The sequence below is a fragment of the Camponotus floridanus genome, unplaced genomic scaffold, assembly GCF_003227725.1.
Source record: "Camponotus floridanus strain SB8 unplaced genomic scaffold, Cflo_v7.5 scaffold4, whole genome shotgun sequence".
Classification (NCBI taxonomy): Eukaryota; Metazoa; Arthropoda; class Insecta; order Hymenoptera; family Formicidae; genus Camponotus; species Camponotus floridanus.
Window position 1 is genome coordinate 717,497 of NW_020229547.1, and position 24,294 is coordinate 741,790.

The 24,294-nt window shown below is 36.8% G+C and overlaps 1 protein-coding gene across 2 annotated transcripts in view; it reads left to right on the plus strand.

Annotated features, from left to right (window-relative positions):
* Positions 1-24,294, plus strand: part of LOC105248820 (nucleolar and coiled-body phosphoprotein 1) — a 118,122-nt gene that overhangs the window by 46,429 nt on the left and 47,399 nt on the right. Inside the window, exon 1 of one of the 2 annotated variants that reach the window (XM_020026746.2) lies at positions 2,392-2,556. The exons of the other annotated variant lie outside the window; for it this stretch is intronic. The gene's annotated coding sequence lies outside the window, so the exon portion shown is untranslated. Of the gene's footprint in view, positions 1-2,391; positions 2,557-24,294 lie in introns of those variants that run through there. 2 annotated transcript variants of the gene reach the window in all.

Here is a 24,294-nt window from a genome sequence, read left to right on the forward strand (position 1 = left end):
CAAATGTTTCGTTTATTTTCGTCCTATACACGCGACGTGATTATTTATGATGCGTCCAACTTTGAGATAGCTCGTTATGTTGATGAAAAGCACCATCGTCATCTCAGCAAAGTAGGCTACGTGTCAGGGCCAAGGAAATCTTTTATACTTAACGCCATTTTTCAAAGGTTTTCATTTGAGAACCTACTGAATATGCACATTAAAATTGTGTAATGTATCGCGCGTGTTTACATAAAATATTAATCCTATTAACATTTTCCTAGCAAGTAGAAACATTTATCGAACGTGCACGTATATATGTGTTTCGGTAATTATCGGCTTCAATCTCTGCTTGACTGTAGTCGTTCCTAAAACTGCTGATTTATCTTTCGCATACCCTCCACAATGCTAGCTATCCGCACATTAGCCACCTAATCTCCAATCGCTCGCCCCGAAAAGGCCGTGCGGCGAATTTCAGCGAGCGGTAAAGCATCGTTGATCAATAAAAGAAGCCGTTGTGCTTAATCTCGTGGCTAGCTTTGTGATTGATTCGAACATATTTCCAGCTTACGCGCAGGGCATGATCGATCTCTCTTTCGAAATCCCATCGTGCGGCCGCAATTTGATTTTGTTCAAGCTTTTTACACGAGGAAATATCATAAATTCATGGAATGGTAACATATCTTATGGAATAATAACTAATCAGTCAAATAGATTATTCCGATTAAATTAATTTTTTTTATGTTTGCGATTATTTTTCGATGAATTTTTATTTAAATCGAATTGCATCTTTCAATTTTAATATCGATGGATACGATATTTGCCTTTATAGCACAAAGCAACGCGTAGTCAGTGAGTCGAAACAATTCCCCTTGCTCTTATAAACACCGTTTTTTCTTTTCTTCGAATATCCGACTATGTTCGACAGGGCGGATTTGAATCGTGCAATATGTCGCATAATTCGGCCATTCCTCATACCACGTTTTCGAGTTTGGGGGGGAACAAACTTCGACATGTGTAGGCACGCGAGTATCGCTTGTAGTTTCATAAGTACGCAGAATACACAATTCCCCTATATTACGCGAAAGCGAAGTCACGAAACGTAAAATCGATTCAGAAGGTATCAGGATGCTATTGTTTGACGAGGGAAGACGCTTTTCCAAGATTGATAAATGCTGCCGTAAAATCGCCATATACGTCATGTGTACTCGGAAAAAAATAGGAAATTTTGTAATATTTATTTTCTCCATACATGCGAATATACGACGTCGTCCGTCAGATTTCTTTCAGCAAAGAAAGGAAGGACGCGGAGGATTTTTTGATTCTAAATAAATCACGGATACAAGGAGAATCGCAAACTCTTTTCAGGAAATTAAGCATTTTCGCGCTCTTCGCTATTCTTCGGAAACTGTTGGTGCTCGACCTCTTTTTCACCCTGGCAATTTCGCGCCTTACAAAGAAGATGCTTCTGTATTCACGACTATGATAATATCCTTCCACGAGCCTTGTTCGCACCTGCAGCCAGTCGCGCGTGTTACACGAGCTTGTAACGGAAAAGATATTCGTGAGTACGAGAAATACAACGTCCCGGATACTTTGAAAACGCCGCGCCGGCAGGTAAACCGGTCCCGACATCGCGAATATCCCGGAATAATTTTACATATTTCAGCACAGCTTGTTGAAGGTGACAAAGAAGCTTACCTGTTATCTACGCCGAGAGAAGAACATCGGGATATATGCAAAATATTTTTATCGCAAACGTTACTTTGATAAGATTTATGTATGTATGTTTGACTTGATATCACAGCCCGCTTATCTATCAGCTTTACATCCCGACAGTGTGGGAAGAGTTATCTACGATTATTCGCACGTCTGTGTTTTTACCAAGTGTATCAGTCTGATATGTCAGTTACGTACATCTCGCATAAGTTGAAGTATTTTCGTAATAACACGTTTTCAACAAGATTTATTAACGATACTTTTATTTCTAACTTGTTAACTTGTTATTTTATTAAAAGTAGTAATAATGAAATTATAATACGTTTTAAAAATTAAAGAATTACGATTAACAATGGCAGAAAAATCCGTGCAAGATTATTAATTGATTTGAAATCGATAAACTGTATTTAAAAAAAAGGAGTTTTGATATTTTTCTAATCAAAAATTTGATAAAATTAATAGATAAAGAATAATGCGCAAAGATATAAACAAATTTGGCGCCACATTTTAAAGACGAGGGTAAAGCTTCTCCAGCAGAGAGCTCCGTCGTCGGGGGCGCGAAGTCGGGGATGCAATCGATTGCGATATATCGCAAGCATCCCCGGCGCCGAAGGGTGGCAGACGCGGCGCATGCGTTCCGCTGAATGCGCACGGATTGGCCCGCGATGATGTCATGCAGTGCTCCCCTAGGTCTCTGATATCATCTGCGGGCTCTTCTGCAGTCCACACCGACCACTCGAGCGGCGTAGCCGCGTCATCGGAGATATTGCACCTGTGTGCTCGACATTCTCACGCTGTCCGGTTTGTACCGGTTTGTCGCAGAGACCCGGGCTCCGGAGCTGTACTCCGTCAGCGAAGGTGAGTTCATTCTCTATAGCTCCGCTCTTACACGATCGTACCCCTCCGCATTTCTGGACCGAGTTAAGTCGTTTCGTCATCGCACGTACACACGTCCGACCCGATGTCGGTGTAAACATACATTCACTTGCCGTATCCGATCGTCTGTCATCACTTGCCGTGACTTCACTTCTTGGTGGTAGGTGCGAAATTGCACCTGTAAGCCAGTTATCATCGCCAGTTATTATCAGTCGGATAGCGCGAGATAATTTCCTCGACAATTTGTTCCCGGCGAAAAGACTTGCGGATTCCTCTCAGGAGTTTATGCACTCTAAGTCTCGTTATGCACAACGATAGTTCTCGCAACAATAGCTGCATTCGGGTGGCCAACACGTGGGTGGCATTTTTGGATAGCAAAGCTCTATCAAAGTAGTTTCTTTTTATTTTTGTCGGCCAGTTTGTTTTAATAGAAATAATAGTTAGGCAAATTTTCAAAATATAAACGTGAAACCATTTTGACTCTTCTTTCATTGAGAAAGCTATTAGCCTATTTTATTGATGTAAATACATAGACTTTTTGAAAGACTATACTATACTTTTTTTAGTATGAATAAATAGAGAATTTTTGAATAGTATATTTACATTAAAATATTTCTTTTTTAATTTTGTGAATTGATTTGCAATTTGTCAACATTTTTTATTATTTTGAGGAACAAGCATTTTCAAGTATTTCAAGTATTTATGGGGATCGATTAACAATATATCTTTCATCTTTATTGGAAATCTAATTTTAACTAATTTTAACTTTCCATTGTCGTGCTCCAGTTTGTACTATTTAAAGACGTGCATCGATACTAAATTAAGCAATCTTTATTTTTGATAACATTGTTCACGATTGGTAAAACAGCGTACGCGACCAAACATTGAGCAAACTCGGATCTCGAGGGGATAATTGCATTGCTGTGTCAGTCGTGAGGTATCCGAAACCGCTGACCGCTTTTGCCATCGATGAGATGTATAAGTTTGTATGAATATATAGGACAACACATTGAAAGAGTTTAACTTTTCTCGATATAACGCTTGTTGTTTTCTGTTCGTGTGAGTAACTTTAAAATCCGGAAACTTTCTATGATAGTGCTTGTTGGCAGAAAACTGTCGCAAAGTACCGCATTCTCTTACAGTTTTCAGCATATATGTTCACGATATGTTGAACAAATTGCCGGTATTTTGTGTGAAATATATACTTTTCAGAGAAAATTTCTCTTTCCCTCTTTTCAGCATTCGGTGTTTCGTCGAATATTGTTTTACAATTTGTTACCTTTATTTGATTTACGTAAATAGAATCAATCTCATATAGATCAATAATGTATTGTTATAAATGCTTTATGCACATTACTAAATTATATATTATAATATGTAATTGATATATTATGTAATATTATGTAATTATATTATTATATGTAAATATTAATATTACGTTAATATTTTTTGGATTGTTCAACATAACTTTTATTATCAAGAAAAAGCAGATACAGTTTTTAATTAAAATTCAAATAAAGGAATTTCATATATTCATGTATATTTTACGCGAATTTTATGATAAAAGGAATATGATGTAAAAGAAAGATATATGACATCTGTCTCTATTTAAATATTTATGTTATTCATTATTAATGATAATTGTGTCTTGGATGGCTACAAGTTGTCACAAATATCATTAATTATTTCTGGACAATATGGTAGTATCATGGATGCTGTGGTCAGACAGAGAAAGATATATGGAGACAGAGAAAGAAATACCGTGAATTCTTGTCCAGAGACACATATGTGAATCCTTTCATCATGTACATGTATTTGTGTGAACCGATTGCATCGGGCAAAACTTTCTGCATTTGGAATGGAGTTGCTTAACGCTCAACTATACTGGCATGTTTTATTTCACAATGAAGCTTCAATTTCTATAAATGAGAGCGATATATTCATGCTTGTAAACCGCATTCTATCTAAAATCTGAAACTACTTAACCTAAAACGTGTTAAAATTGAAACTAAAGTTTTGTTTTTTAGCATTCCTACTTGCAACTTTTGCAATTTGCATAATCCATAATATTAAATTATGTTATACATAAATTCGGCGCATCGTTGCTGTCTAAACAATCTATTTAATATTATTCGCATATATTATTATAATATATATGAATAATTTGATGATTATGCATATCACATTATTTATAGAAATATATTGTCTATTTCTATTTTAGAGGAACTAGTTTAGAAGCGAGACAGATAGCTTTCCATATTTTCCTTACAAAGACATCAACCGTCAACTTTTGCTGACAAACACAATTTGCTGACATGTTTTCGAGTGGAGTTGTCCCTGAATACTCATACAACTTTTCTTTCGGAGGAACTCACATGACGTCAACATGAAGTCTTATCGTCGCACGAAGTTGAGAGAATTTCCGTATATGCTCACTAGTTTTCCATACAATTTAGACTTCTCATTCAAAGAAAAACCCACACACACATAATTTTTATGTATAAAATACTTTTTAGTATTATTTTTATTATTTTTATCTTTGCACTAGAATATCTAATGCAAAGATTTTAATCGCTATATAGCTATATCGAAATGAATTAGAGAATATTAGACAAAGCGTTTTTTTCATAACATCATAAACGCTATAGTGCGCCATTATATGCGGTTCTAATTCTGATATTGAAATTCCGTTTATGACATTACAAAGCGATCACCGTCAATTTAAACGTTATAAAATAAATATATAACTGAAGCTAGTTGTGCTTTGACGCAAATTGCCTTGCTTATTTCTACAACGTGTTCTAAAATCATCAGTTATCTTTTTTCAGATTTTTTAATTGATTTGGAATAAGTATAGATTTTGAAGAAAAATATAAAAATATTATTTTCAAAAAACAGATAAGACAACAAAGTTTATGAATTTATTTTTTCTTGAAGTAATCTTAAATAGAATTTTATTTATAGATTAATTATAAAGATAATCAGTGTCAAAAAATTCAGAAAACCGCTAGTCTCTATCCATATTTTCGCAAAGAAAGATCGTTTGCACCAAAGTTTGCGGCTAAAAAGACATTCGATGGTCCCGGAGCACTGTATATATCAGACCAGTTACGCATCGATGGCGAAGGCTCGCGCCATGGGAATAGCTCGGTCCTGGCCTAGCCTAGTGCCGAGGCATATTTATAGCGATGTGCGTAGGGTTCGCGTTCGGGATGGCCAAAGGCGACGGAACGGCGAGAAAAAATATACGCACAGAGCACAACGCTAACGTTACAGCCAGCTCTCTCCCTTGGTGCTCAAAGCGCCCTTGCATTTCGGGAATGCCATTCTCTCCTTCTCGTAACTCTCTTCGTTTTAACGTGTGCCTTCCTTTTGTGCTTTGCGGCTTGCCGACCTCCCTAAATTCATTCGCGGTCGAACTTTTGAGCGCTCGAGCGTTAAAAAATTCGAAATGCTTCGCCGTAAACTGCGTTGCCGCATAATATTCTTCTCGTTTTATTACATTGTTGTTTTGAAATCGATGAGTGGATTGAAAGGGTTTGTACTCCGCTCTCAGAGGAATATACTTCGTGAGTTTTAATCCAACAAATACATCGCAGTTCTATTCAGCAGATTCAATGCCGAGTGTTGTAAAGCGTTATTTTTAAAATATCAATAGAAAAGGATAGCGGTAATATCTTCGCGATTTTTAGATATTGCATTTATTATGAGATATAATAAAAAATATATCTATTATATATTTATATATTATATATATTTATATATCTATTATATATTTATATAAAAAATACTCTTTCTTATACATCAGATTATTTATATGAAGATTTTTTCAATAATTATTTAAATACTTTAAAAACCGCGTTTCACGTATCATCACTTCCATAATTCGTGCCTATCATCATCAGGCGTGGATTTATAGGATAAAAAATAATTGCGTCGTTAAGTCAGCAAATGAGGGTCGTAAATGGCGGATCGTTAAACTTTATCTCCTTGATATAATGACAGATTTGACGCAGCAGGTGCGAAAAAAAGATGACGTGGATATACTTAGGAGTGCAGAAAAAAAGAAAAATAAAAAAAGAAAGAGTGTGCGATGTGGATGAGTCGTGTTGGCCAATCAGAAACGCAAACATCGGGTTGTTGAGGGGATAAGAAATTCTTCGGTTCGTTGTCTAACGTTCTGGTTATCTACATCGTCATCCTTACAACCCCGTTGTACTCCTATTCTTCCCCGATTCCTTGCAATCCTCGCAATGTGGAAAGTTACTCGAGAACTTGGAAGATTCGTCAAATCTTTGTACGGCACTAGTCGACTTGGTCAATTTCGCTACGGCGGCTTGTCACCTTCTTTCCTAGTTTCTGAACATAACCGAAGAAGGGAGAATAAAGCCAAATGTAATTCATTAATCCATTAAAATACACACTTGCGTTTTGATTATAGATGTTATTTTAGATCGCTCAAAAATTTTCAATATTAATATATTATATTTTTAACCTATATACATATATTGGAATGTAATTTTTGCGTGAAACAAATTAATCACCTCAAGAGATCTTGGTGATATAATACATTTAGGATCGATAGAAAATGCGCAAAGCCTGAAGCGACCTGTATATAGTCACTCAGTTTGTCGTGGCTATTATTAGTTAACTGCCGGTCTTCTACTTCGTTTGCGAGGAACAATGACTGCTAATAGAAAGTGTATAACGCCTACGTAATACTTTATTGTGAATCGGCTGAATCAGCTCATGCGCTATTTTAGCTGCGATAATCGCACCGCATGATGTCACTATTATTGATTTCGGTAGGCGGCAAAGAGGCGCAATAAAGCGCGTGAGTCATTGCGTGTCCCTGGTGCAGTTGCACAGAGAGAGATCGAGGGGCCAGAGAGATCGGAATCTTATGGGGCCAGATCCAGATTGATGTGCTCGCAGGACATCCTTAACGTACCGTGTAATTCGGTTCTTTCTCGCGTCGACGTATCCCGAATCGATCATTCGGGAAATCGCCCCGTTCGTGAATTGTATTTCATTTAAATTCAGTTCTCCGATTTCAGGCAGAGATACACTGCATTTTATAAAATGTTATTTTTTTTACATCGAGAAAATTAATTATTATTATTATTACATAATATATACTTATCTATTAAACAACGCATTCTTTTTGTCGTAAACTTTAGTCATAAATCATACGCGACATCTTTTTTTTATTTTATCTTCTATCTTGTGCTTTCGATGCCACCATGTTTCAACATTGATTTTTCATAGAAACTTACTTTTGTTTTTACTCCCAACAATGATCTGAAACATCTAAATCTTATAAAAAAAGTTTTGGGTTCGCGTAACAGAAGTTTGCAGCTCGAGGACTTTTCAACGGGCATCTTGGAGATCAAAATAAGTCTGTCAGTCTTTTAGTTTTTTATGTATCCAGTGAAAGGACGAGACATCTGTTTCTTTTACGAAACTTGTGATATACTATAAACAAGATATTCGAATAACTTTGTGGCTTTTATGCAGTCATGCGAACGACAACACTTTCGCTCTGGGATTTTTCATATTGCAACTGCATCTGCGCGTAAAGGACGATGATTTCTTTACGTTCTTACGTTTTGTTTTCGTCTTATGAATAACGTTGAATCATGAAAACGACCGCATGAGCATTAAAAGCTCTCGTGTCAAGGGAATTATAGCAAGGACGTTGGAAGCAAGGGAGTAAGCGGGTTGTAGACAGGAAAGTGTAAGACGGTTAAGGGCCAGATGCGGGCGATCCAGGGGAGAGTAGGAGGAAAGGTTGCACTTATAAATCGCTTAATCGCTGCTTTTCACGGATCAGAAACTCTAGAAAAACTTTTCCACCTCCCCGAATCTCCACCCCATCCGTCGCTTGTGGCAGTATTCGCGTCGAGAATGCTTGATGCGTATGAAAAGCGAGACGGGCTTTCGGCGACGTCACGCGCTTTTATATAACGCTTGAGAAATCATGACAGATTCTATGTTTCGTTGATTTCACCTGGGCGGTCTTTCTTTGAGGGAAAGAAGTCTTGAAGAAATTAGGGATATTGCCTTTTTTTGGACAAATAATAGAGGCGTGAAAAAATCGGAGTTTGTCGCTTTTGTTAAATAATTTTTAAAATAATTTATTTTTTTTATAATTTAAAACCTATTTTTGTATATTTTATATTACTATATTAATACTCATTTATTTTTTTTTAATTTATAATTGAGAATGTGCGATATAATTATAAAGATTAATTGGAACAAAAATTATGAAATCAAGAATTTATTTGACTTGATTCAAGAGAATATTACTTCCATATGAAAATCATGAGATAACTTTTGCGGATACGTATATTTGAAATTTTTGCAATTAAAAGAAATCCAATGAAAATTTATTCACAGAGTTTATAACGTTTGAGTTAACGGTTTAATAACTTTAAATGTTGAAATATATTTATAAATAATTTAAATCTCTCATTAAAAAATAAACTCTAAACTAATATTTATAACATATTTTGTAATTATTTAACATTTTAAAATTTTCTAAAATTTAATTATAGTTATATAAATTTTAGATTATGTTATTATTCTATTATAATAAATTAGTTTTGCATTTACATTTCTGTCATATACATATATTGAATAGATATGTTAAAAATAAAAGCGATAGCTGTCGCTGGAGAAAATAGTCTGACATGTGGTTACCTTGGAGAAGAACAGGATTTCATCGGCGGAAATATCGTATCTATCTAGCTGTATAAAGCATATTGTCAATTGATGAAATCTTGACAATCTGACAGCAATCTCCGATAAACCACATATCACATCGATGGTAATTGCGAATGTGAGATTCCAAAGGATATAATAGTCATTCAATCGTCAATAACGACTGTCAGTATATTACTGCTGTTAAATGATGCGAGGCACATTATACGTTGGCGTTTCAATTATCCGATTAAAGTATAATAAAACAACGTGAAAATGCTAAAAGAACAAGACGTGACCACAAGATGGTTTAAACTTTTCGTGCATTATATTCACATAAATATTATACTTATGATATGTACATATTAATTCTCGCGATATTAATATCACGAGACACAGATTCATTTTTCTATTCCTTCCATAACTTTTCCTTTGACTGGCCAAGTATACATGAGCATGACATCTGTCAATACGTATCATTCTACGCACAATCACGTCCCCTGTTTCTGATTATATGCCAGATTCCTGTTCGATGAACATGCTTGTACGAAAGGGCGCGCGCACACATTCGTCAATATACGCGTTCATCCACACGCATGTCGCCGACCGACGAAGATTAAAGCGATCACGGGCATCGATTGCACTCGCGATTAATGCTCTGTCTGGCTCAGTCTCGCCTTTTTGTTTATCCCTCCAGAACGCACAATTCCACATTATCGACGCCGACATGCGCCCCCTTCTCGCGTCCACCCTTTCCTCGACCTCCTATTTCGCGAACTCGAGTGGGTGTAATTTTTTTTTTGGCAGCGGTGAGTGCGTTTTTCACATGCCGCTGTTTCCGATAACTCATCGGGCCTTCATTTTCAAATTTTTCCAATGGCTATCCTCGCTCCCAACTCACTGCGATTCTGCTTGATTTATGTATTGTACGATATGCAAGAAATATTGTAAAATTATTTGAGAATGTTACAGAAAACTTTATTAATATAAGTTACGAACTTGCAAATGAAAGAAATTTAAATAATTGTGAATTTATTAATATTCCTCTTGAATTCAACAATATTTCGCTATAAATCATTTTTAATTACCATGGAATGCGTCAAGAGATACAATGTTAATTTAATGATTCTCATTGCGAAATAAAATCTTTACTGTAATTTCGTGTAATAGATCATTTTTCTTTTAATGAGAGTTGTGAAGTGATACATGTTTTGAAGTTAATTAATTTTAGTTTTTTATTTATTTATTATTTATTTTTATTATTATATTCGTATTTATTATTTTTTTATTATTATATGTGTATTTATTATTTGCTCCAATTATTTTTATGTTTTACTTCTTTTTGTGCCATTTAATATAATTATGATCTTAAAAGAATTACGAAGAAAGATATTGTGTAAATCGAAAAAGCATGCAAATTCTCTGCGTAACATCCATCATTTAATAGCCTGACACAATCTCCGTGACAATCCATTATCAATCTTGCTAATGTCGCAGTCGCCCCCTTCTGATTATCATAGCGTTGTTCTAACTTTGCATCGCAATGAAACGGAACCTTGAATAACGTCTAGGCATTTGTTTCATTGGGGAGAGAGAAATACGGAAAATCGCAAGGTCTCATTTTCTTTCCATCTCACGTTTTATTCTTAAATCTTTCACTGCCCTTTTTGTTCTGTTTCCATATTGTCGAGAACAACCGCGATTAAAGATAAAAAAAGGATGCGATTCATTTTACCAAACAAGCACTGTAAGTAAGATCAAAACTACTGTTAAAATAATCTAGACATTCAAAGTTCGTGTAATTAGTCTCTGACAGTTACGAAAAAATGATTTATTGCAATGTTTCTTCTATTAGAATATTGTACGCGGTTCTTGAGTATTCATAACTTTGATCTGCATGAATAAACTCATAATGGAAATTATATATATAGTAGTTCATAGTGCGAAATGAAAATGGCGTACGATCCTGTCCTGCAATTCTGTCTACGACCCCATTCTAATTAAGTAATATCATAAACACACCAACCCTCTGGTTGCGCATATGTTCGCTTATGTGCTCTCTCCCTCGCTTTCTCTCTCTCTCTCTCTCTCTCTCTCTCTCTCTCTCTCTCTCTCTCTCTCTCTCTCTCTCTCTTTGGATTCCTGTCCTTTCTGAACTCGGTTTGATCATATGAAATGACTGGCATATTTCAAGAGCTGATTAGCTAGTATCCATAATTGAGGTCGAGGAATTCCGTGGATTTAAATGGTGCCTTAAACGATCGTAAAGTCGGCGGAACAATGGCATGCAAAGGCCCAAATCGATAACACGGGAGGATTTTTTAACGACCGTAGTACTCGGTGGAATCGAGATAATAGATTTAAGATGTTCCAGGAAAACTTCATAGATCTTACGCGACGCTCTGGTCAATTGCTATGAAAGATAGAGAGCAGGAGAGGAAAAGAGAGATTCGTGTCATTGCTGCTGTCGAGGAAATCGTCCGTCCCTTCTCTCACGGTTGAGCTCATCTGCCCGAGTGTATTCTGAGGATTTAGCGAGGCTCGCCAAAGTGTTTGCCTCCCGGCCGGCTCGGGAGGGCAAATTTGCTCAAGGGAACTCGCTGATTATCCGCCGAGAGGGTAAAAAGACGCTGAGAGGAGAGCCAAGACGCTTATAAATTGCTGATTAAGAGCAGGCACTCTTGTTAATCTATACGGTTTGCACAGATCGCGCATATGCGGTTTAATCATAAACTCTGGTGCTGTAGATTCTTTAACAAATCATTCATGCACATTTGTTCTCTTCGTTTGAACAATTAAAATGGAATTGGCGAGGGAATTTTACTACATTAGAAACGTGAATTAGATTTGTATGAAAAAGTTATCGATCATTTGTATTAAGGCTTTTCTTCGTCGGCAATTGTTTATCCTTGTGATGGTCACGATGGTGTACGACGAGGTTACTTGTCGCTTTGGCAACTTTACAGTTTCTCTTTTCGTGAGAGGAAATCGATTTTCAACTCGCATTACGATTCCATTCAAACGTCCATAACACTTCCATTCGCGATACCTTCGCAATTTCAGTCTCTGCGGAAGTTTGTATTACTTTGAACGAACATTGCTGGAGATTTAAGATATATAAACAACTTCCTGCGGAAGGAATTAACTTCGTGATAAAGCATTATAAATTCCGAGTTTCATTAATGGCAATACAGTTTGACGACGCTCCTCAACGCAACGTGACGAGAAAAGTCATTATCGAAACATCGTTGCGTGATACGTTAATTTTTTGCTTGTCCGTGCCTTTTGCAATTTTTACATGGAAATCGAGTGCGTCCAGGGATGCAGAGTCGAAGCTGCGACGTGACAAGTTTTCTCTTTTTGACATAAACATGACAGGAATCAGCATGAGCGAATATTCTCGTCGCGACGATGCACGCGACGGTCCGCTCGGATGGAAAATACCGGTGGGGTGACTCTTGCTGTTTTGAATATTACTCTCTAGCGACTGCCGCTCTCCTGAAAAGCTTTCTCCGGCAAAGCAATACAGCACTCTACAGATAAGTAGAAGGAAATATCACATCAGGTCAAATAACTGCTCAAGAAACTATTTATACGACATTTCAACATGATTCGACGCTACATTTTTACACTCTATGTAATTTTCTAAATTCTCTACAGAAATATCTAATTTATCTATATAGTAAAAAAATTTAAATTTCTAAGCAAATTGATTGTAACTTTGCAGTTTTACAACTCAATATAAAGCAATAGAAGAATCATTCTTGATATTGACATGAATTTACGTGCCATTATAATTTATGTCCATTATAATTAATTTACTTACACAATTTAGCATGTATCTCCAATGAAGCTTATGAGTTCCATTTATGCTTGAATGGCTGTCGCCTTGCACGCTTGCCGAGGGTTTCAATTATGAACTAATTACGTCATGTATATACGTACGAAGTAATTACTGCGTGCGTCGCGACACATGCCGACCATTGCATGTTTCGTTATGCGCTCGCGACTCCGTTGAATACATCGTTAGCAATGCTGTGCCATGTGACATTACACATGTCCGCGAGGGTGGACGATCACCCTTTACGTTTTCTAAAAATGATTTTGACGAGCAACTGGTATAGCCCCAAGTTTCCTCGTATCTCGTTGCGATACGTAAGTCGTTTTATCAAGATCTCGTTGACAAAAATGAACGATTGCACACTTTGTTGTCGACATTTTCGCTGGACTCCGTTAACCGATCAAACGGTTCGCTACAGAGGATATCGCGTCTCGGATTTCCGCATCGATAAGTCCGCGGTCGTGATTACGGCATCCGAAGGGCGGAATTCTCCCCCACGTGATCCGCTCAGGATCGAGAAGCACGCGTTTCCTGCAGCTGCAACTCGCATTCCTCGTTTGCCTTAATTAGCTTCCGTCCGGTGATGGCAGTCACGAAGGGCGAAGGGTGAAGACGTGGTGTCGTAAAAGCTTTTAAAGCTTCCTTGAATCGTGGATCGAGGGTGGATTGCAAGGAAATTATTCTCGAGCTCATAAACGCCGAGCATAGACACCAGCCGCAAATAATCTTCTGTCGTTATACATCCAGTTTTCAAGAAAGAATAGAATGTCGTACTTTAACATTGAAATCATTTAAGAAGCAAAAACCTTTCTAAAGAAGAATTTATCATATTATTTGTGGAGATAGCGGAATACATATTCAGAGAGAAATGTGTCTTTTCATGTGTTTATCTCTTATATATATATATACTGTATATATCAATTTTTATCAATTTTTTTTATAGAGAAATTGTGTATTTTAACAAGACTTTCTCAAAAAATTATTTGAATTTATATTTAAATATATATACGAAATATATATACTCGTATATATATTTAAATATAAATTTATATATATATATATATATATATATATATATATATATATACTTAGATTATAATATCAGCTTAAAAAGTTTTTGATTAAACGACGTTTGTTTGTCCGCAAGTCTTGTTTATATTTATACTCTCTTGAAATTCACAATAGTTTGTGTATACTCCGCACGCGCTTCGCCTTATCGATAGATACCATGGGACACCTCGCAAAGAATTAGGGTGCCACCCGTCTGAGGTAGAGTGACGCGCATGGTTCGTTTTACCGATCTTGCTTTCCCCTTGACATTCGATGCCTTCGCGCGGAGTGTGGGACGATGATGGGAGAGGAAGAAGTAGCTCAAGTTTTTAAAATTCTGTAGATGAACGCGATACGAAATCAATGCGGACTGTAAAATATCTCAGAGAGATGGGTCATCCTTTCGACGAACCCTCTTCTGCTTACGCGGTCACGTGTGTGCGCAGGTGTGTACGCATTTTCGCGCACACACACGCATTGATTTCTTCAAAATATATTCCGGATGTGACGTCACGCTTGGCTCGGATTCAGCGTGATCGAAATTCAGATAAGAGGCATCGAGCGTCAAAAACCTCAGGACGTTGCGCGACCAACATATGCCCGAACGGATATCTTGCTTTGCTATTTCGAGTAGACGAATGCGACCCTCGAGATGTGCTCGAGACGCATCGTAGTGAATTGCTGAAAGTGCATCAATGTTATATGAGCATTGCGGTGTGCTGTTACATTTTAACGTCATAGAGAAAGTCAATATCGTCGAAAGGAGCGTCGCGTCAAAATACAAGAAAATTTTCTTTTTTAGAGTTATTTAATCTTTTGATTGCAAACAAAAATTACTTTGGCTTCTATTATCGAGACTCGTAAAATATCTTTTATCGCTTCATAAAATATATTCAACTAATTTTACGTTTTTAATTCTTTTCAGCCATTAAATCTTTTTCACTTTTATTTAACGGTCCCTATGGATCGTTCACCTTTGATATTTGCGTAGCTTATCGAAGATTCGTAATCTCGCTTGACCTTCTCTCTTTCACAATTGACGTAAGGTGCGTAGGCTCGTGCCGTGTAATGATAATTCATGGCAAACGTTATTCATACCAGAAGTTCGTCCGAGGTTATCGCGGTAGTTTGCCCTGGGGGCAGTCAGGGAAACGCACCCCTTGCGGGCAGTTCTCTCTTTCTCTGTCTCGTTCTTTCTTTCTCTTTCCATCTTGCGCAACGCCACCCTGGCCATGCAAAGTGAGCCAGGGGTTGTTAGATTAAACTCCAACCCCTCGCGACGCCCCGGATGCCTCCGACGCCACGACGGGTTAAAAACAGACAGAAAGACTATGACTCATCCCTCAGTGATAATTCGAACCTCGCGCAGGAGTGAACAACAGCTTTTAAATGGTATGACATGCTTTGTGTATATCCCTTTTTCAAAGGAATTCAATTTAAAAATTAATAATGGAATTAAAAGAATAAAATCACATATCATTAAATAAAGATTTTGCGACGCATTTGAAAAATGTATTAAAATTATATTAAAGATTGTATCTCTCTTAGCGTGAGTTTTTAAATCCTTATAAATAGAACAATCGATCGGCTGCAACTTACATGGCTAAGTCATTGACAAATTTCGTATATCAGAGAACAAAGAGACGTTCGCGTTGAATATCAAAGGGGTTCAAAACAAGTGGGTCCGCAGGGGTCGATTTATTCCATGCTGGAAGTACATTGCTCGAATACATTATTACGGAAGAACACCGGAAGGGTTCCGGGCTAATCGGGCTCAACGATGTCGACACGGTGACGAACTACTTTCGTGCTCTCATTCATGTGGCTGTGATGACGTGCGGAATGTATCAATGCACTCGATACATAATTGAATGTTACCTTGATCTTCTTGTATAATTTAGCGTATCAAAAAGTAGTATTAAAAAAATGACGTTTATGCATATATTATGATAATAACATTCGATTCATTTTGAAAGGAATATCGCTTTTTTATCTTTACGAAATAAAACTGTGAAGAATGAAACCATCGATGCTTTGAAAATTTCATAAATGACCGACCCATTTCAAATTCTGGTCGATGTCGACAGTTTAAAAAAAGCTATGAATCCGTTATGATATTCGCTCGTGAATATTTCACACCGATATGATCCAATCTCGTAAAACTTCCGGAATCGTCTATCGGTTTCTAGAAAGGTACTTTACAAATTTTTCAAGTATTGCATCGGTCGCATTCATCGTTGCTCCCTCTTTATTCCCATGGAAACGACCGAAGCCTTTCAACGAAACATCAATCCCACCGTTCAAGTGCAGTCCTAATATATCGCGCGGTTAATTATTTGCATCGACAAAGGAACGTGTCGTGAAAATTCATCGTCGAATCAATAATCACGAAATTTCGCTCGTTTCTCGATAATCGCCATTTCTTGATAACAAGGTAAAATGTGTACGTGAAGCACTCAAGAGAAAGCACTTATCCTTTTAATCTCCTAATTACGCGTTATAACGGACTCCTCCGGCTAATTCCCGGATCGAAAATAGGGGATTACGTTCCCAGCCTAATGTTTCTTGCTTGAACGGAAGTGTTTGTTCTCGGTCTTCGTACATACAAGATGCATTAATCGATCGGCATTCTCCATAAGAAAAAATACCAATTGATTAATCAAATTCGGATAATTGATAAATATATTTCTAAATTTAATAATTTTATAAATGTCATTCTAGTGATAAATATTTAACATAAAATAATCAAGATCTGTTTTTCAAATTCGAAATATGACAAAAGAGTTTCTATTCTTTCGTAAAAAATGTTAAAGAAAGGAGAGACAAAAAGAGAGATGTGATTATATATCTTACGTGGTTTTCTTCTTCCGATGATTTTATAACTATATATAACTTTTCTGGAACTCCTAATCCAATTTTCGCGCTTATAAAGGAAGAAGATAAAACTGCTCTCGAAAAGAAAAGAATAAGTTGAAAGGAAAGAGTTCCGTGGACGAACGCACTTTACACCATGTCGTGCGAAAGTCCATTTTGCGTTCTTGTTTGAAGATTTTTCCAGGTACCTGCGTCGCGAAGTGCTCGAACGATTGGTTGATCGAAGCATGATAATGGCCAGAAAGTTTTCCTTTCGACAGTTCGCAGTGTTTTTTTGGCGAGATACTCCGGAAGATGAATCGATGCGGGGAACTGAAGAAGCATGGAAAATAATGGACGGCATTTTTCTATCGCAGCAGCACACTATCGTTTCGAGAACACGAAGATTCTATTAGTACTATGGATGTCGTATATAATATAATGGCATAGTGTGCGACGAGCGAAGCAAAAAGATTAAATATTTCCGACAGGAATGTTCCATTTGGCAAATAACTTTATTCTGAAAAACGAATTAATACCTTGATAATGAAAAATGATATTGCCATTTAATTAATCTTTCACGTTATCTTTTTCTCATTATAACATCTTATGATTAAAAATTAATTGTCTTTTACTTCTCAATATATTGTCTCATTAAAATTAAAATTAGTAATCTTTTGTTTTAAAATTAAAATTAGTAAGCTTCTGCTTTTTCTGATTTATTATTAGAAGAAATCGAATAATATCAAAGACAAAATTATTGAAGGAAAATAGTTATCACGTTGCGAAAATTAATTACAAGATAAATTAAAATATCTTGATCACGTGATTGTGAAAAGGACATTTATTATAAAAGAGAATTTTTTGTCTCGTAATATAACGTAATATTACATATTCTTTTACATCACAAAGATCATTTTTTTTTTTGAAGAAGAAAATTACATACAAGAAGTGTGTAGAAGTTTAATAAATAATCCGGAATATTATGCTGTCACGCAAAGAATAACGACTAAGCGAATTCAATGGCCGTTCAAAAAGAAATACAACAATTGTCCACGGAAACGAGAATAAAAGCAATGAAGAAAAGGGGGAAGAGGAAGAGGATCAAGGCGTCGTGTCCGAAGGCAGCAGTCTTTCTGAAGTGAATTCATTTTTTTCCGCAAGACTTTCATTCACGCAAAAGGATTCCAACGGGCTCGCGGAATATGAGAAAGAAAAAAAAATGAAAAAGGAAAAGAAGACGAGGGCGAAAAAGAAAGCGCGTGTCTTACGAGACCCTCGCACGCGTCACCCTTCCATTTACATTATATCCAGCACACCCGTGCCTTTTCTTCGAATCTCCCTTTTCGTAAGCGTTGGTGTTCCACCGTCTCTTCGCAGGACTTTGTTCTCTCCGAGGAGTTGAGGATGGTACATCAAGAGCTTGCGATCTCATTTTGATTAAGATAAAAATATCGATACTTCTAAGAAGCTTTCGTATCTTTTTACTCTTAGAGAGCACTTTGTACAAAGTCTCCTTTGCATACTTGTCGAGTTAAAGATATATGATTGCAGATTATATTTTTGCGAATATTTGTCATTAAATAAAAAAAATAGAGATCGATGTATATGTAATTTTTCTTATTATGTATACGAACGAGTCAAGAAAGATGGAATTCTTCATTTGAAGAATAAACTCGGATCACTGCTGACGTGGCTAACTTTAACACTACGTGCCCTTTTGTCACGTCTTCGCGAAAGTGTATTCTCTCATTAGGCCCGATTGCAATCTTGGAAGGAAAGCAAATGTGTGACCCGTCGAGCAAAGAACTTTTCTGTGATTAAATGACTATGTCTCTATTCCATGGAAAGATACACTTAATTATTGATTTTTTTTAAGTTTTATATATGGTTTTTGATTTACAATTTTCATTATAATTAAATATTTATACAATATTTATATAACATATTTATCGGCTTCTTCTTATTAAATGTGATACGTAATGGAAGATTATTATATTAATGATGATATAATAGGGTCTTGACTCATAATTAGCTGTCTTAAAAATTAGAGAGGGAGCAATGACTGAGAGTAACCGACGAAATGAAACGATTGGCATCGTCGCGAGACGAGAAGTTTTAATTACGTTAGACAGTGGGCAACTTGCTACTTAGAAGTCTGGCTACTATCTGAATGCAATTATGTGCCCTTTGAAACAAGTAGCGCTGGTCTTACCTTATCTCTATATTCGATTTTGCTTATTAAACTTCCTTTCCGCGCTATATCACTTAATATGTCCGCCTTAAGATACGCATTACTACTGTCTAAAGTTTTATATCACATCGTTCATAAGTTTCGCAAGTTTAATTGAATTTCTCTAAATCACAGAACGATGTATTGTATCGTTGTATCACAAAAGACGAAGCTTATCATTAATTGATGCTCTACAATTATTGATGCAGCTTGCAATATATCGACGTTTGTCCTTCAAAAACTCTTTGTTCCGATGGAAATTCTATTAAGCAGATTTACGTTTTGCATGCAACACGTATAGATAGTGTTCGGCAATTATGTTAGCGATGGCAATTGCCGCTTGACCTTTTCCATCAGCCTACTCAGTATACTCGCAATCCGCGCACCGTTTTCATCGCTCGAATTCCCTCCTTATTTTTCCAATTCGTTCACTTAGCCGGCCCCTCCCGATCGCCATCGCGTGTCGGAGTTCGATAATAGAATTTGGCTGCCCTTTGCGGAACGCGCCGCACCACGGACGGCAGATATGCAAATGATTGCTGTGCAGCCTCTGAAGGGTGCATTGAGAGAGATGCCACAAGGAGGGTAACGGTCGGAATCCGCGGCTAGGCAGGGACAGTGGTGGTCTTCCGCAGACACCTCGGAGGAGGTTGCAAAGAATTTCAACAGGACCCAAATATGTAGAGAGAGAATTATAGCATATTTAATATTAAATATTATAATATGTTATATACGCGAAATCTCAGATATATAAATCAGTAATAATAATTGTTTATTTATTTAAAAGATTGTGATATTAATAATATCATATATGATAATTCAAAGAGATATTTATCCTGCTATTTTGAATCAGAATGTAGGCGCTTATTTCTTTATTCGCAAATGTCAGAAATCAGGTGTTATATCATTCCATACCATTAATGTGCTTCTTTATGGCGTTCCGATTTCACGGAAGAACAGTCTGTATAAATATCCTATCTCTCGTGTAGGAATACGATGAACATTGTGGGTACGAATGAACCGGGTGGCTTCATTAGCGATCCGTCTATCCCTCGACGTGACGCCAAAGCCAGTCCCTCAGTACACTATATCGCGGATCGCGCGCTTCGCTGGACCGGCTTGATTTTCTGCGTTTGGTCAAACAGACGGCAATGACGGACTCGACTGGCCGCGGTACAGAGGAAAGGGGAAGGTTACCGAGTTATTTCATTAAACCGACCGTGCCTGGGCAATAATTATCGTCGAATGACGAGCCGCGAGATGTTTTCCCAGATTCTCCGCCAAGGCCGACAAAATGTATCTTCCGTCGCGTCGCCATTAAAACCAACGTGAGTTGAAAATGTACGAGACTGTTCATTCGTCATGTTGAGCTTTACAGTCATTGTAATAAAAATTTTCGCGGATTTCGGAATACGCGTGTAAAATTTATGTTACATCGCAATTTTGTTTATAGGACCGTGTTTTTCGAATAAATAACGCGAAATATGTTTTCTTAAATCGTTTTAAAGGTAATATTATGTTGCACACGATCGCGTATCTTTCATTTAGGGAAAACGAGTCTAAAGAATTCCGCAAATTCCAATATTTGCGTGCGGGATATGAAAAGATATTATGGTATTCGGAATCTTTCCATGGGTTCCCTTGCCACTTCTATTTTGAACACCCCCTATGGATATTCACCCCTTGTCTGAGGATCCACCTGAAGATCTGATACAGGAGATATTTACACGCAATTTAGGGATATTTGCTACGGGAATATTTTTCTTCGATCGAATTCGATGGACGATAAGGTGATTTTTCACAAGCCGGGGGATTTCTATAAAACATTCTTCTCGTTTTACTGATCATTAATCATGATCGTCTTTTTAATATAACAGAGCAATAAAAACAAAAGAACCACTATTAAAGTAGAATTTTAAAAGTATTTTAAAAGTAACTTTAAAAGTAAAGTAATTTTAAAAGTAATTTTAAAAATAAATTTGCATCAGACGGATTTGATGAAAAGTATTCAGTATGAAAATAATTAATGTTGTAATAAAATTTGTGTAAATACTTTCTAAGTCAAATATTAAATAATCCTAAAAACCTTCTCATTTTCAATAATGATAAGTAAGACTCGTTAAAATTTAAAATTAGAAAACATAGAAACAGGCAAGTACGAGTCAATGATAATCGTTTTAAAATAAACAATGTCTAAATGTACTTTTATTACATAATCGCAAGAGTAAGGTTAACTGTTTAACATCAGAATTTATTTTGTAATTCTGATGTTAAACAGTTAACCTTATTCTTGCGATTATGTAATAAAGGTACATTTAGACATTGCTTATTTTAAAACGATTATCATTAACTCGTACTTGCCTGTTTCTATGTTTTCTAACTTTTCATTTTCTTTTACATAGAATTATGATAATTTGGCAAATAAATTTACGTATTTAGAGTATTTCTTTCCACAACTTTTTTCATTATATTTTATATTATTCTAATTATATACAATCCTAGTTATAGCCAATAGAAGGGAAGTTAATCCAAGTTTCGGATTTTCGTACCCTGTATCAACGCACTCTGTTGAGTCTGACACTTTAATTCCGCGGAATTGCCTCCCCACGCGACCGAGGCACGACCTTATCGATTCTTCGTTTTCTCGAGGTCGATTAGAACAGAGACAAGAGACGACGTGCATTTTGGCAAATTGCTCGAGCTCGCAGACCGAGTAACTCTCTTACTTCCCTCCCCGCTTCGTCGTGTCCCCGACACAAGCTACAAACTAGCTACCACGTCGGAGTCAAATCCAATCTCGTCCTCGGCGTAATTCGGTAAACCAGTTAGAGGTCCAGGATGGCTGCGTGTCCATTTCCATTCACGTCGTTTTCGAAATTTTCGTGCTCGTCGCAGTCAAGAGCGATGGAGATATCTGAGAGAGAAAGAAGGAGATGTGCGGTCCTTTTGGCGGTCCACTGCATGCAAGACGGGAAAGAGCGAAGTCCCTTTGCTAATTCCACGGCCAATTATGTCCCGACGTCGCGTGGTTTTACTCCTACTGGGATATGCTCTCGGGGGTTTGCGTGCCATCCCCGTCCCCCTTAGGAATTGTGGCTGAATTGTCATTTAAATTGTTCCAGTCCTGTCGCGCTTCCTTTGAGATTCGCCCTTTTCTTCATTCACCCTCAAGAAGAGAATTTCTCTTTTTTCTGTGTTTCTATAATCTAAAAATACTTATCTTCTACGTGAATTTTATCTACTTAAAGATTTGTATATCCAACAAAACTATTGTATATTGAGTTTCCCACAAAATGCGATTTCCCACGAAATTATGCGAGCCTATCTTCCTCAGCGTTTTAATAATTAAATACTTAAATACTTCTCATATATAATAACATTTTATTGGCTACGCGCTGAGGGTCTGAGAAAAGTCCCTCGGAGATCTAAATGAAGTCAAACGATAATGGTCCTTTGCGCTTCTCAATATCATTAACGCGACTTCCTTTTTTGCCATTTTTCCACTCTTCCCTTAAATCCTTTAATCTTTAATCCGCCGAACCTGCACGTGCTCCCGTGATTCCATTCGCTGCTGGACAGCGGTTAGGAGACGAGAGTAGATCCATACATATATAGATATAGATGTATACATATATACGCGTAGTCGCGCGGCCAGACAGTGGCTCGGCGATGGTTAAAGGGTGGTTTTAGGGGTTGAATGCAAGAGGGGTTCTCCGTTCCACGGATGCTCACAAACTGGCCGGAACTAAATACTGGAACAAAAGGCATGCCAACGACGGCGGGGATTAAAAATCGTCTCCGAAAGGAGCGCGTTTACAATCGTAGTTGACTGTAAATTATCGTTCGCGATAAATTCATTGAAAAATTCTGGTGGGTCTCTTTCGCTTTTCTCTTTTGTGACTTTTTTTAATTCTCGCCACGGACGAGAAAGTACGGAAATTGCGAACTGAATACAAATTTATTTTCGCGTTCATTACATTTTCATTAATGTAACCAATGTGACTAAAATATCGTTTTAAATAATAATAAAAGTGGAAAATTACGTTTTTATATAATTCACATATATTTAAGCCAGAAGGATAGAGACATGGAACAGACGAGAATAAAGTTTTGCCCTCATACATTTTCTCGATCCTACTTGCGCGAAATATTTTTAACGCTCGGCTTTATGAAACATAAAGTTAAATCCCGGTGCGACGGGGATTTTAAGGACACCAATGATGAGACCTCGGTTAATTAGAGTCCAGAGCTTTTGTGAATATGACTTCTTTTATAAACGGCACTGCTTAACAAACATGATGAGCAAATAATTAACAACAAAGTCAATTTTTCGTATCCCTTTATACGTTATTTTACATCATAAATAATGATGCTACAGATATATTACTGGCTCTTGTTGCTTAAAAACATAATTATATATTAATGAGTTTTGGTGTTTCATCAGTGTAATACAGGATATTAAATTTATCCGTGTACTTTGGCGTTTAATTTCTCATTATTCCAATTACTATTTACACAGCAACGGTTGGTACTTGCCAACGTTCATTTCCTAAAAGCTTTCTTGCAATGTTCACTCTTACACGTGAAAATAAGGTATAACTGATTGTTTCTGACGTAATTGCGAGCAATTATTTTCCAGGTTTTTTCATTGAACGTACAACGTAATTACGGTAACGGTATTACTTGTAGAATAATTATTTTTTACTTCTGGCAACAAAAAATATTCAAATTATCAAATCATTTTTTATCCTGAAGTAATAACGTAATGTTGCCATCGTTTTACAAAGAACTGAAAATTTATAACATCATGTTAGCGCGATCTCTTTGGAACCATATTTTAATCATGTTTATGAGTATTGATTTTTTTGCGACTAGAAGGGACGAAGCTGTGACGCAGGTTTTATTTTCTGGTTTAGCGAGGTTGTTTCGCGTAATGTGAAGAGATCACGGCTTGGATCGGAGAGCAGATTTATCCAAAGACTACCATTATTTTCTTTTCTTTTCTTGTCTCTCCCGCTGCCAAATCGCAAACCAGTCAAAT